At 44.1% G+C, this 14,340-nt stretch overlaps 1 long non-coding RNA gene across 1 annotated transcript; it reads right to left on the bottom strand.

Annotated features, from left to right (window-relative positions):
* Window positions 1-1,948: 1,948 nt before the first annotated feature.
* On the bottom strand, window positions 1,949-5,356 carry LOC141421537 (uncharacterized). The gene is made up of 2 exons (XR_012446115.1): window positions 2,807-5,356; window positions 1,949-2,167 (listed from the first exon to the last, which is right to left on the bottom strand). It is a non-coding gene; the product is annotated as an uncharacterized lncRNA (long non-coding RNA).
* Between the last annotated feature and the right edge of the window lie 8,984 nt (window positions 5,357-14,340).

The following is a 14,340-nucleotide window of genomic DNA, read 5'->3' as shown; positions in this document are numbered from 1 at the left end:
TTGAGACTAGGCTGGCCTTGTACCTAGGAGATACTAGGTACTAGGAGACCTAGTACCTCAGCCTCCTGAGTACTGGGATTGCAGTTGTGCACCAGCACAGGTGGCTAACGTGGTACATTCAAAGACTCTGGGCAACCATGTACCTTACCAAGAGGAAGAAGCCAGCCTGTGGGGAAAAAGAAACTGACAGGTAAGGGGAACAGAGATGTAAATGAAATGGTCCACATCACTGATGACCTAGGACCTTCTGGTACCATTTGACCCTGAAACTTACCTGTGTTCAGGCCACTCCAACAGTTTGGTTATGTCAGTCAGTAAACTGCTCTTCCTTTCTTGTTGCTACACTAATTCAAGGTGGGGATTCTGTCATTTGTAACAAGAATGATGACTGATTAACAGATGGAGAGTCACACTAAGGCAGGAAGATCAATTAGGAAACTTGCAGCTGAGAACTGATGTAGGCCTGAGTTGAGGCACTGGGATGGTGATGACTAGGGTCCAAACAGAAGAACACATAAGAACTGAAGGCAGGGACCAGGGGTAAGGACTGTCTAAGTCACTCTGTCCCCACAGGTCCACGTTGTGCGTTGAACATAGTAAATACACAGAAAACATTTTGTAGAAATGAGCAAATTCAGGCAGGGAGACGAAGGTAAAAGACCTACTGACCTAGGACAAGGAGAATGAGAAAGTGAACATGAACCCTTAGACCCAGGCCTCAGGCTGGCATAGCTAAGTGGACGAGCCACCTTTTGAAAGACAGAGGAGTTGCTTAGACAGGTCTAGTGGGAAGGGGGATAGGTTTAGCCAGGAACTCCTGCATGACCATAGGAGAGGCGCTGATGTTAGGGAGCAGGGGAGTCAGCCTCTGAACATGGGGAACACCCCTGTCCTTAGCTCTGCCCCACTGGAAGCCCCTTGTGCACTAGAGAAAGACCTACTTTTACAAATAGCGATGATCACAACCATCCCAGGGACTGGTGGTCCTTGACTAGGAATATTCCAAAGTTACTGTGACAAAATCAGCTGTCAAGTGTCAGCTTAATGAGTCCACCTGCCTCCCAGAATGGGAGATCTCTTGGGTCCCCAGTGTGACAGGTTAATCCCCGCCCAGGTGGCAGAAGATCATGGGGACCACTTGAGAGGTTTGAGACTGGGTATTCAGAAAATACACTTGCCTTTCTCCTCTGGGAACGTCCATGCTGAGGCTGGGCATCATTGACAGCTTCACAAAAGCTGGCACTGTGAAGCTGTCAGCATGAGAAACACCCCTTTTATACGGGTGCTCTGTGTCCAGCCAGCAGCAGTCCAGAGAGGTGGTTAAGCAAGGTTTGTTAAATGTCGCCAGGATTTAGTTTGAAGCACTGACTGTTCAGATCCCTGGGCGAGGCTCATTAGTGTGCGTCAGGGATGCAGCTGCAGTGAGTGGCTCCAAGCAGCCAAAGCCACTCACAGGCCTGCAGAGCACCCGGCAGACACTGCAGAGCTGCCCGGCCTCCTGTGAGGGCCATCTGCCAGGCAGCCAGCCAAATGGTCCAGAGCAAGGCCTCACACTTGCTAAGCAGGCACTCTTATTGCTTGTGCCACTCTACCACTCCTCCGTGTGTGTGTGTGTGTGTGTGTGTGTGTGATGGGTTTTGTTTTCGAGATAGGGTCTCACAAACTATTTTCGAGGGGCTGGCTTTGAACCTTGATCCTCTTGATCTCTGCTAGGATTACAGGCTTGAGCTTCTGAGCCCAATAGACCCTGCTGTGAGAATGCAGCCTCCCTCTCCTGGCTCATGGAGGGTCCATGAACAGCAAAGTCCTCTGAGGGGCTAAGGGCTCACGTGCACTGCCAGTGGCAGAACTGACACCAGATTTAGTACTACAGCAAGACGTAACTTTGCTAAACTTATCATTACAGAACATCTCAAGCATATAAAAAAAGAAATATTAATACCCACCATCTAATTTAAGCAATTATTAATTTATGGGCATTCATGTATCATCTACACCTTCCCACAGAATTATGTGAAGCAAATCCCAGATAGCATGTCATTTTATCAGTAAGTATTCCAACATTTGCTCTGAATGATAACTTGAAAAATACCATACTGGTGCTCAAGGTGTAGCTCAGTTCTTGCCCATCACAGGTGACGTGAGGTCCTGGGTTTGATCACCTGCACTACAAACAAACAAACAAACAAACAAAGCATCATTATCAAATCTGAAACAACCACAACAATCCCTTAATCCTGATGGACTCTTATGCCAGCACTACTTTCTCCTTTGCCCAACATCCAACGGTAGCCCTGTGTCAAGTGCAAAGCAATACCAAGGGCAAAAGACCAAGGCCAGGCAATGTCACATCTACACCAGGATCATCAGTGATGTGCCTGGCAACTTTAGCAACTTCAAACATTTATTGAAAAACCGCAATAGATAAATTCAAAACAAAAACAGCTGGGCACCATGGCTCAAGCCTATAATCCTAGCTCTGGGGGTGTTGATCAGGATGATCGCAATTCGAGACCAGTCTGGGCAAACAGTTTGAGACCCCCATCTCAATCAATAAAAGCTGGTGTGGTGGCATACATCTGTCATCCCAGCTGCAGTGGGAATCGTAAATAGGATGATCACAGTCCGGGCTAGCCCAAGCATACATGCAAGACCCTATCCCCAAAATAACCAAAGCAAAAAGGACTGGGGGCATGGCTCAAGTAGTAGAACACCTGCCTAGCAAGTTCGAGGCCCTGAGTTCAAGCCCCAGTACTGCCAAAACAAAAACAGCTCTCATGTTTTTATCAAACCTTCTGGCACTTACCATGCTATAAGGACAGCCCGGTAGAAACCCAAGAAGTGTCAGAAGGTGAACAGGATTCCTTGTCTACGAAGCTTGTGGCCAGCTTGCTCAAGGATCCCAGGCCTCTGCTAAGAGGCAGAGGTAACTTTATGGTAATGTGGATTTTTTTAGATTTCCTTCTGGTAGTATTGTATTAATAATGGTAGTAGGTATTTCTGGGGAATCAGTGTTATTAAAGCAGGATAAATGCCTCAAACTCCAAGAGTTTAATTACTCTATAATACTAATTATCACTTACTGAGCTCTACATTTACCCCAGGATTAAGTTACACAGTGAAAATAGGTGGAAACAGCACAGCTGGTCAAAAAAGTGTGAAGTCACCTATGTGGATGAGAGGGATGAGCAGGGTGTCCCCATGCAGGAGTGGCCTGGAGTGGGAGTCAGCCCAAGTAGGGAGAGGAGATGCCTATGCAGAGAGAAGGTGGTTAGGGCCAGGGTGGCAGGGTCACAGCCTCATGTTTCTATCAAACCTTTCGACACAAGAGTTACATGAGGAGCTCATTAGAGAACCACCCTTTAGAGGGGGGAGGAGGATTTCTGTTTGGGGACACCAGAGTGACTCTCCTATCCCTGGGCTCTATGACAGCATGGTCATGTTTCATGGGGCTACCAATACTACCCCACTCTGGGGCCTGCTGAAGGAATCTTTCATAGCAACTGGACAATCCCAGTGTCTACACTGCTCAGGTACCAGAATAACCAGGTGATGTTACAGTCTCACACACACACTTAATTGTCTCAGTAGTGATCATTATTAGCCTTGCACACGGAGGAAGGGGGTCATTCTCAATCCGGTATTTACAAAGATCCTGAGAGCCTGGCTGGCTCAGAGAAGACACCACCTATTAGGGCCACCTTCCATTCTTAGATCCTCAGAGTCACAGCAGGATCTTATTATCATGAACATTTGTCCTCAACAGCTGTCAGTACCTCCCCTAACACTGTTGTGTCATTGCAACTGCGACCTCCCATTGGGACTGGGGTAATGATTGTGATGAGCACTCTGGTAATCATTCCAGGAACTGTGTCGTAGGTAGAAGTTGGTGCCCATGCTTCTGACAGGCACCTGGGCTCACTGAGGGTCAAGGGCAAAGTGATCTCTGAAATAACCAGGTCCAGTGTGGATAAGAGGCCCCGTGTCCCCCTGTTCACTAGGGAGCAGACACTAGAAGACTAAGCCATACTTCTTTTTTTCAGAAAGGCAATATAGATGACCCAGTCCAGGGGTCCTGCAGCAGAGCAGCCATTCCAAAACAAAAGCCTGTGGGTGGAGGTGTGAGTTAACATTACCATGGCAACGCCTCCAGCCCTGGCTTCCCAGGAAGAAACCATGATCTATTCCATGTCTCCCAAATTACAGTCCAGAGACCTTAAATTCAAACATCTGTTGACAAGGACCCAGGGCCTGTCTCAGTTAAGTGATGTAATCAGTTCTTGTTAGCCTGTTCCCTACTCTCTTGAAAAGCGTAAAGTAAATTACCTTTGGCGCTTGAAGAGGCTTTTAAGCCAACCTGTTCACAAGGTGTCTCCAATTCGGCATCCACTGGCATATAAAAAAAAAAAGAGGCGTGTGCTAGATGAGTTGGCACAGGCTCTTTAAGTCACTGAGAGGCTCGTTATTGTTTTCAAAGGGAAAACATCTTTCTTAGAGCAGGTTTACAAGTCAAACTGGGGATTGGAGCTGACAGGAAAGTGACTCACCAGGATGATGAGTAAGATCCATCACTGAAATTCCCCTCAGACCACCAGCTTGCTTCTTCAACTTTGATCTCCCAAGTGTCTGTGTAACCTTGGGCTCTTAGCTCTTCCTGCTCACTTAATGCCTAGCTAGCATGGCCAGCTTTCTAGTTTATGCTTGTTACCTGTTTCCTTGTTCCCCTAGCACTCCTCCCACCACAGCATTCCCTCCCAGAACAATTTTATATTGCTCCTGGTACTAAACTTTATTGTCTTCTCTCTTTGTCCTGCCTAAGATCATTCTTTGTAGCCACTTATGTGCCTTGCAATGTTTTTTCAGAGATGATCACTAATTACCGTGCATCTAAACACACCAGGCACTTTCCTCTACGTTATCTCATAGACAACAGTGTGGGGGCTGGGAGAGTGGCTCAAGTGGTAAAGCCCTGAGGCCCTGAGCTCAAATCCCAGTGCCGCCAAAAAAATAAATACAGTGATCACTGTAGGGTTTACAAATAGGCAACTTTACCTTTTCACATCTACCTTTAAATAATACTGTAATGCTTCGCATATTTCCACTTCCACCTACACTCATGTGCCTTGTTATAAACCCCACAGTACATTTTTACTTTAAACAGTGAGTTATTTCTTAAAGAAATTTAAAAATGAGAAAAGTCTTTTCCTTCCTGGTACTGGGAATTGAACCCAGGACCTCTAACATGTTAGGTAAGTACTCTACCACTAAGCTATATCCCCAGCCCCAGCAGTGGTGCTTGCTCATCTGTGTTCCCAGCCACTTGGGAGGCTAAGACAGGAGGACTGGTTGAGTCCAAAAGTTTAAGACCAGTTTGGGCGACACAGTGAGACATTGTCTCAAAAAAAAAAAATTGTATATATTATATATATATATATTATATGGTGTACAACATTTAAAAAAATATTCCTACCACGTTTAAGGCCCTGGGTTTAATCAGAAGGAAGGAAGGAAAGAAATGCAGACTTGTGGAATGGCTAAGTCAAACTAATTAGCATATGCATTACCTCACATACTTTTTTATGGCAAGAACACTTCAAATAAGAAAAAGAACTATCCACAAATTTCCATGTAGTCCTCGCACAGAGGACATACTAATCTTTCGTATGTTCCAATTTTAGTATCTGTGCTGGCAAAGCTAGAGCTGAAGATTTGAAGACTTGAATCTTGCTTTTATTCTTCTCAGGGGTTTTGTGTTTTGTTTTTGGTGGTACTGGGTTTGAACTCAGTGCCTGTGCTTGCAAGGCAGGTACTCTACCACTTGAGCCACGCCCCTAGCCCGGGTTTTTGTTTTTGCTTTGGTGCTGGGGATCAAACTTAGGGCCTTGCACATGTGAAGTGTGTGCTCTACCACTGAGTCACATCCTAGCTCATTACTTTTTTGTCTTGTTTTGGTGGGAATGGAGTTGGTGGGAATGGAATTTAAACTCAGGATTTCACACTCATAAACAGGTGTTCTATCACTTGAGCCACACCTCCGGTCCATTTTGCTCTGGTTGATTTGGGGGGTCTCATAAATTATTTGCCCAGGCTGACCTTGAATCTTGATCCTCCTAATTTAAGCTTCCCAAGTAGCTAGGATTACGGGCATAAGGCACTAGCTCCCAATTTCATTGTCTTTATGTTTACATATATTTCTGGTTATAGAATACTAGGTTGATAGTTTTTCCTCTAATGAAAAAATGTCATTCTGTTGTCTTTTGATTTGTATAGTTTCAGATGAAGTCTGCTGTTGTTCTTGTTTCTCTGTATGTAAATGTATTTTTTCCTCTGGTTGCTAAGATTTTTCTCTTTATCACTAGTTTTTAGCAACTTAATTATGACATGTGTTGGTGTGTATATGTATTGTTTGTTTGTTAAACTGATCATAATTGGGATTGGTTTAGCTTTATAGATCCGAGTTAAGAGTTCTCATCAACTAAAACTTTTGGGTCAAGGCTGGTGGAGTGGCTCAAGTGGTAGAGCGCATGCCTAGCAAGCATGAGGCTCTGAGTTAGAATCCAAGTACTGCAAAACAAAACAAAAACAAAAACAAATTTTTAAAGAGGACTGGAGGTGTGGCTCAAGCCAGAGAGTGACTACTTTGCAAGTGTAAAGCCCTGATCAGTTCAAAAGCCAGTCCCAACAACAATAACAACAAAATTGGGGCCAGGCCTGGTGATGCATATCTGTAATCCCAGCACTTGGGAGGCTAGGGAGGAGGATCTTGACTTCTAGACCAGCCTGAGCGACAGAGAAACCATGTCTCAAAAAGAAAAGAATTTTGGCCATAACTTTATCACCATTATTTGTTCTCTCTACCTTTTTCTTGAGATTGCAATTACTTTTTTTTTTTTTTGCTGGCACTGGGATTTGAACTCAGAGCCTCACACTTGCTGGGCAGGTGCTCTATTTGAGTTGCTCAGTTCTTTTATGTGATGGGTGTTTTGGAAATAAAAACCCATGGACTATTCTCCTGAGCTGACTTTAAACCAAGACCCTTCTGATTTTTGCCTCCCAAGTAGCTAGGATTGCAGGCGTTAGCCACCAACATCTGGTTTACTTGTTTATAGATCACTTGTTATATTCCTTTGGATCACTAAGTCTCTGGACTTTTTCAGTTCTTTCTGTGCTTTAGCTTTTAAGTTTCTATTTCTCTATTTTTCAGTTCACTGTTTTTTCCTGCAGTGTCTAATCTGCTGTAAATCCCATGAAGTGTATTACATTTTAATACAGGTTATAGTCCATACAGTGGAATTTTTTTTGTGGTGCTGCAGGTAGAACTCAGGGCTTTGTGCATGCTAGGAAATTGCTCTGCCTCTGACATAACTTTCCCAGTTCTTGGTTTTTTTTGAGACAGGGTCTCGCTGTGTTACTCAGGCTGGCCTTGAACTCACTATGTAGCCCAGGCTGACCTAAACTCTTTATCCTCCTGCCCCCACCTCCTGAGTGCTGGGATTACAGGTGTGTGCCACCATGCCTGGGTAGAAGATATTTTGAATAAAAATGGGATTTCTAGAAATGAAAAATAGGTATTTCAAGATGAAAATTTCACTGGTTTGGCTGGGTGTGGTGATACAATCTGTAATCCCAATACTTGTGCTCCTCCTGCCTCAGTCTTCCAAACTTGAGGGTAGTCTGGGCGACATAGTGAGACCCTGTTTCAGAAATAAAAAACTTCTCTTTCTCTCCTAATATCGTCATGTTTCCTTTGAAATTTATTTCTACATATTTATAATCACTGTCTTAATGTCCTTGTCTGGTAGTTCCATTGTCTGTAATTTCTAGGTTAGTTTGTACTGACTGCCTCCCATTTCTGGTTAAGAGTAATATTTTCCTGCTTCTTCCCATGGCGAGTAAGTTGAACGCTAAAAAATTGTGACTGTTGCTCTATTCATCTTCCTTTAATGACTGTTGGACTTTATTTTGGCACACAAATTATTTGCAGTTCCATTTGACTTCTTCAAACTGTATTTTTAAACTTTGCTAGGGAAGTCTAGCATTGCCTTTGCTTGGGGGGGGGGCGGTTCTGTCTCAGTAAAGTGTAACATATTTGGGGGTGTCAGTGAGTGCTCTGGATGGGACTTTCCTCTGGCTGGCAAGACCTTGGATGTCTCCTCACTGTCCTCTGACTCCCATCATTCTTTCCTCAGTCTGATACTCAACAAAGGTGTGGGGGGGTGGTCCACATGCAGACTTTGGGAGTTCTTTTTCTGTGTAGCTCCCTCCTGTCCAGAACTTTGCCCTGCAATTCCCAGCTGTCCCAGCTTCTCTAAAATTCCAGTCGGTCTCCTTGATTCTGTAAGGCAACTTGGGCCTATTTGGATTCTGGGTCCTTGTGTCTGCCTTCCAGAAGAAAGCCCTGGGCAGAAAAGAGCTCCCGCTTGTTTCCCTTCACCTGGGATTCATAGAAAAGTATCTGGAAAATAGTACTACCACACTTATTTTGTCCAAATTTCCAGTTGTTATGTCTGGTCCTTGGTATTCTATTGTGGCTAGATGTAGAATTCTGGGGAGCTTTATAAAATTTCTTATTTTCTCAGGTCCCAACCCAGACTGACTGCATCCAATTCTCTAGAGCAGGGCTTGGAAAATTACAGCCCACAGGCCAGATCCACACTTCCGCTGATTTTTGTATGGTTGGCAAGCTTTTCGTATGGTTGCGTTTTTAAAGGATCATGGGGAAAAACTACAAAGAATGTGTAACAGAGACTACCTACAACCCACAATGACTAGATTTTTACTATTTGCCCCTTATTGAGTCCAGAGGAAGGGCTAGGAACCTGGTTTAGTTTCCAAAGTGACTGTGCTGTAGACAATGCCAGTCGGTGGATCAGTATGTGGGATACATTAGAGTGGTGAGAAGACTGGGATCTTTGGAGCCGGATAGATATGGGTTTTACTTCCATAAATCTGTTTATTCAGTTGTAAAATGAGAACACCTAATGTTCAGGAAAGAGGCTGAGAGATAGGTATTCAGAGAAGGTATCTCTAGGGCAGGAGAGGCCATACAATAGATTAGTTTTTAATTTCCTAAGTATTTAAGGTAGCATGCAATGTTTAACTTCCTCCTTTCTCTCACTGGTTCAGTGCTTCTCCTGAAAGCTACACGGTGGTAGCTACTTCCTCTCAAAAATGAAACTTTCCTCACTATCCTCAAGAGCTTGATGTATCTTTTCCTCCCTTTCTCCAAGATAGTAACCTATTTTACCCATTTTTGGGATTAAGACCATTGACACAAATCTGTCAGGTAGCAGTTAGCCACCAGCAAGGGGGGATGCAAAGAAAATCTAAAACAGAGGAGTCTTTAGGGTCTCTGAGAGAAAAACATTGTAATTAAATTTTCTAGCCTCCCAAGTTCATGATGTCACCAGATGTTCTGAGTCTCCCACCTACTCTGATCTTTAACTTAACAAAACAAACTCCCTTGTAAACCATCCCGTAGGAGTCAGGTGGATCCAATAATAATTTGTTCATAGCCTGAGATCTTAACTATGATTTCAGCTTTGTGGGCCTTGGTGAGGGATTTGACTTTAATAAAAACTTGTTCCGGGGTAAAAATATTCTCCTTTCGAAACCTCCCTTTCTGAGATGACCCCTTGTCAGTCTACTGGAAGTGAATTCTTTCCCTGATAAACTTTATTCTAACTTTCACTACATTTCTGCATGAGGAAGGAGGATAGGGAAGTACAGTTCGGTCAAGAGGGAATGGAGACCAGATAAAATGTCATAAATGTTCTTCCTAGGACATGCCCCCTTCAGGAGACATCTGGTTGGGAATGTCCTTGGAACGCCCTTTTTGTGGTTAACTCAATAGCCACTACATCATGATAAGAGGATGTTCGTGCAGAAGGGAAAGTCCTGGAGCTAGTGCATGCACTGAGGGCTGGGGAACCTGTCTTCAGATGACCTTTTGAGACACCTCCCAATTTAAAGATTCATACATATGGATTACATTTCATGCATGTAATTATAACAATGCATTACGGGTATGGACATTCGAAGTAAAATATAAATTATTGAATATCCTGCTGTCAATCATAAGAGGGACACCTGCTCAGCCCCCTTTCAGCAACCCCCTCCCTACAAACCCCAGGTTCAGCCTTTCAGCCTTAAATGGCAACTCAGAGACAATCAGGGCCTTGAGCTTTTTCCCTCACATCTGCTCCCATCTGCGAGTGTATTCCACTTTCAGTAAATCTACACTTTCCCTGCTACTTCTGCACAGTTTGTCCAAATCTTTGTTCAATTTGCCAAGAACCTGGAGCACTCACAACCAAGAAGTAGTCAGACATCCCCCATTTCTCTTCTCTCTCAGATAGGTTCTTGATATGTAGCCCAGGCTGGCCTGGAACTTGGGACCCTTCTCGCTACACCACTTGAGTGTTGGGATTACAGACATGCACCACCACGCCCAGCACTTTTTTACTCTTCACCTGAAAATTTGCTGTCTTCACACCACATTACTAAAAGGACCTCCTAAATTCCAAACTGAAAGCATTTTTTAAATTTCTCACCTTACTCATCTCACTGAAAAACTCTCGCCTTGGCTTTTAAGCTATTATATTCTCTGGCTTTCCAACCCAGTCTACAGAGGAGTGTTTAGTTCCCCTAATGCAAAGCCTTGGCAGGTTATGACTGAAAAAGCTTTTCAGGCTCTGGGAAGACTATGGCATCAACTGTATGTAGGCCCCAGCTTGATGTCTGAGGCACTGCCATTGTAGCTATGCTGGCCCCGCCCCTCCTCCCTTGGCTCCAGCCATGAGACTGCCTGCTGCTCTGCAAACGCTTCCAGTGCTTTACCACCCATTACTTCTGTCCTCATCTGCTTTCAAAGTCTAGTTACATTTCCAAGCCCAACTTCAATGCCACTTTCTAGCTAGGCCATGGTGGCATGTGCCTTTAGCCCCAGCTACTTGGGAGGCTGAGGCAGGATCAGTAGAGCCCGCTGGAGTTCAAGGCCAGCTGGACCACATATTGAGATCCTGTCTCAAAGGAAACAAAATTGCTTCTTCAATGCAGCCAGCTAGATGTGCCATCTTAGATTTCTTTTGGTGGTACTGAATTTGGACCTTGTGCTCAGCAGGCAAGTACTCTACTGTGTGAGCCACGTCTTCAGGCCTTTTTGTTTTAGGGCTTCAGACCTTTTTTTCACTTTTTGCTCCAGCCTGGCCTTGGTCCTCCTACCTCTACCTTCCTACCTCCTACCTTCTCCTACCTCTACCTCTTATGCAGCTGGGATTACAGGTAGGCCTCACCATACCTGGCCTCATCTTTTACTTTTTTTTTTGGTAGTACTGGGATTTGAACTCAGGGCTTCATGCTTGCTAGGCAGGTGCTGTACTGACTGGGCCACTCTGCCAGCCATCATCTTATTCTTTTTTCTTCCTGGTTGTAAAATGCAGAACACTTTTTTTTCTGTATCATTTTTACATTTACTTACATGTGTATACAGTTTGCGCCAACCCCGCCGCCTCAACTTCCAGGCCATCTCATACTTTCACAAGTAGATAAAAAGATCAGTTCCTGCTCTGTGGACAAATACAGCAGCAGGTTTATGGTAAAAATGATCTTAATCAGTAAACTATAATTGGACTTGGAGAAACTACGAATACCTGTTGGGAAGACATGGCTGTGTGCTTGTCTGGCTACAGTGACCCTTGTCATAGTGTCCAAGGAGATACTATAATAGGTGGCTCTTGCACTTACTTGAGTCTCTTTCACCTGAGCTGTCACGTGTCTGCTGTGTGCTGAGACTAAGTCTTGGTGGCTGTATGCATGGCCTCGAGGCCTCCTCCCCCTGTGGAGAGGCTTTCTGTTGCTGCCTTGGTAATCTGTATGTTTTTGAGTAAACTGATGCCAAGTGTGACCTCTCCTGTCTTGTGAATGGATCCAAGTACTTGATTCAGGGCCTGACAGGGTCAGCGCTATTCCTTCTGTAGGGTCCCCCACCCACCTCAGGATTTTGAAATTAATACAGTTTCTTTCGCAGCAGATTCTGGTATTGCTATACAATCTGGATGAATCACTTAGAAAATCTTTCACCACTAATACAAAAACAATTACTTCCTACCTCAAAGGGATGCAGGGGTAATTAGGATAAGAAAAATGTTCCCTAAGCAGAAAAATGTAGTATCGTTATACTACCACGTGAGGATTTTTCCTTCTAAAAGTCTTCCTGAAGATATAGTAATATTTTTTAAGCAGTTCATATACTGTTCCAAATTTTAATTCCAACCTTCAAATTACTAATAAACACCATATGGGTCAAGTATGCTGGCTCATGCTTGTAATCCCAGCTAGTCAGGATGGTAAAGGTTAAGAGAATTGAAGTTTGAGGCTAGCTGGGCATAATGTTAGTGAAACCCCACCTTAACAAGCAAACTGAGAATGGTAATAAATGCTGATAAAACCTAGCTACATAGGAGGTGTAGGTAGGAGGCTCACAGTGTGAGGCCAGCTGGGGCAAAAGTGAGACCCTGTCTGAAAAACAGACCTTAAAGCAAAATGGGCTGAGGGCGTGGCTCAAGTGGTAAGAGCACCTGCCTAAGTTCAAACCCCAGTACTGCCATAAATAAATAAGTAAATAAAGGACGGCCTTCCTGACATAAGCTGATACAACAGTTAAGGGAAACAGTGGTTCCTTTCTTTCAATCCAGTCTACTTGCAGCTTATTCCTTGCTTCAAGTTAAATGGCACTGCACCACCCTCCCCCAAACAACGGAGGAAGATATGACTTGTCTGGGCTAAGTTTACTGAGGTGCTAGGGATATTTTAAGCCAGAGAACTAGATGTGAAGTGAAGCAGCCGAAATCTCTTTATATTCCTATGGCTCTTGGATCAGGTGCTGAAAGAGCAGAGACTGCCATTATATAGAAATATTTTAGAAATCCTCAGGGATATAAAACAACTAGGCTCCACCATTAGGTAGCAGTATGTCACTTAATACACAGAAAACCAAACACATATTACTTACAGTTGGGGAAAAGTCAAACAACCCATGTTCTAAATCTCACACACTGGGACAGTGGCCACAGCTGGACCAAATCAGTGAGTTTCATCACAGACTTTTATCTTGAAAGTTACGTTTGATCCTCTCTGTATTGATAATACTGGCCAGTTTTTTTTTTTTTTGCTATGTCTGGGGTTTTGAACTCAGGACTTCACACTTGTAAAGCAGGCACTCTACCACTTGAACCACAAACACCTCCGGTCCATTTTGCTCTGATCCCGGCTCAGCCTTTAACTGGGATCGTCCCAATCTCCCTAGTAGCTAGGATTACAGGTGTGAGCCACTGGTGTCCAGCATATTGGCCATAGTTAAATGTGTCTATTCTGGTCCTACATTTCCTTCTGCTTTCAATGATTCAAAGTACTGCTGCCTCCCTTTTGGTCTCATTACTCAACATCTAGGACTGAAACTTTTTTTTTTTTTTTTTACAACACTGCTTTAAAAAAATCCTATTTTCAACTGGACACTGTGGCTCACACCTATAATCCTATCCTAACTTGGGAGGTAGAGATGGGGATCGGGGATTGAGGTTTGAGGCCAGCCCAAGCAAATACTTTCTGTAACCTCATCTTCAAAATAACCAGAGCAAAAGAGATTGGAAGTGAAGGTCAAGCAGTATAGTGCCTGCTTTGCAAGCGTGAGGCCTTGCTATGATCTCTCCCTCACCCTTACAGCTTCCATGATAGTGGGTAATTAGTATTCAACTGCTGTAGGTTGTAAGAAGGGCACAGGACCTCCCAGAAAGAGAACTTGGTCAAAGCTAAGGAGCCTAACCTGGCAGCTGCTGCAGACAAGCTATTTTGGCAGTCTCTCACATACCGTTCCTGAGTTAAGATGGTGTGAAGGATATAGACAGTAGTGGAAACCATACTTGAATTCTGATCTTTACCAGGGAGAGGGACATTCGGTATCACACGCTATGATGCTGGGGGTGAGCTACAGCCGTAGGCAGCTGCACAATCAAGCACGAGGGGCGTGGCCACATGGAACAGGGTGCTGTGCTAGGCTGTGACGCCCTGCAGGTTGGGGCTTTAAGCACATTTGGACTTAACGATTTTATAACTGACTTACGAGTGGCTTATCAGGGTATAAACCCCATGGTGAGCCCAGAGTGTGCATAGTGCGTAGGTTTGCATCAATAGTGGATACAAACCTTGGAGTTACAACTGAGATTCACTGATTATTAGAACAAGGTAAAAGCTTATTAGCTTCATACTAACCACAGCAAAATGTGTTTAGCATGTGTCTAAACTTCAAATCCTTTGTATAGAAGTCTTTTGGTTTTAAAGCTG

This window comes from Castor canadensis, chromosome 3, assembly GCF_047511655.1.
Source record: "Castor canadensis chromosome 3, mCasCan1.hap1v2, whole genome shotgun sequence".
NCBI classification, from domain to species: domain Eukaryota; kingdom Metazoa; phylum Chordata; class Mammalia; order Rodentia; family Castoridae; genus Castor; species Castor canadensis.
Note: the sequence above shows the minus strand (reverse complement) of the source record. Positions and strands in the feature narration are given on the sequence as shown.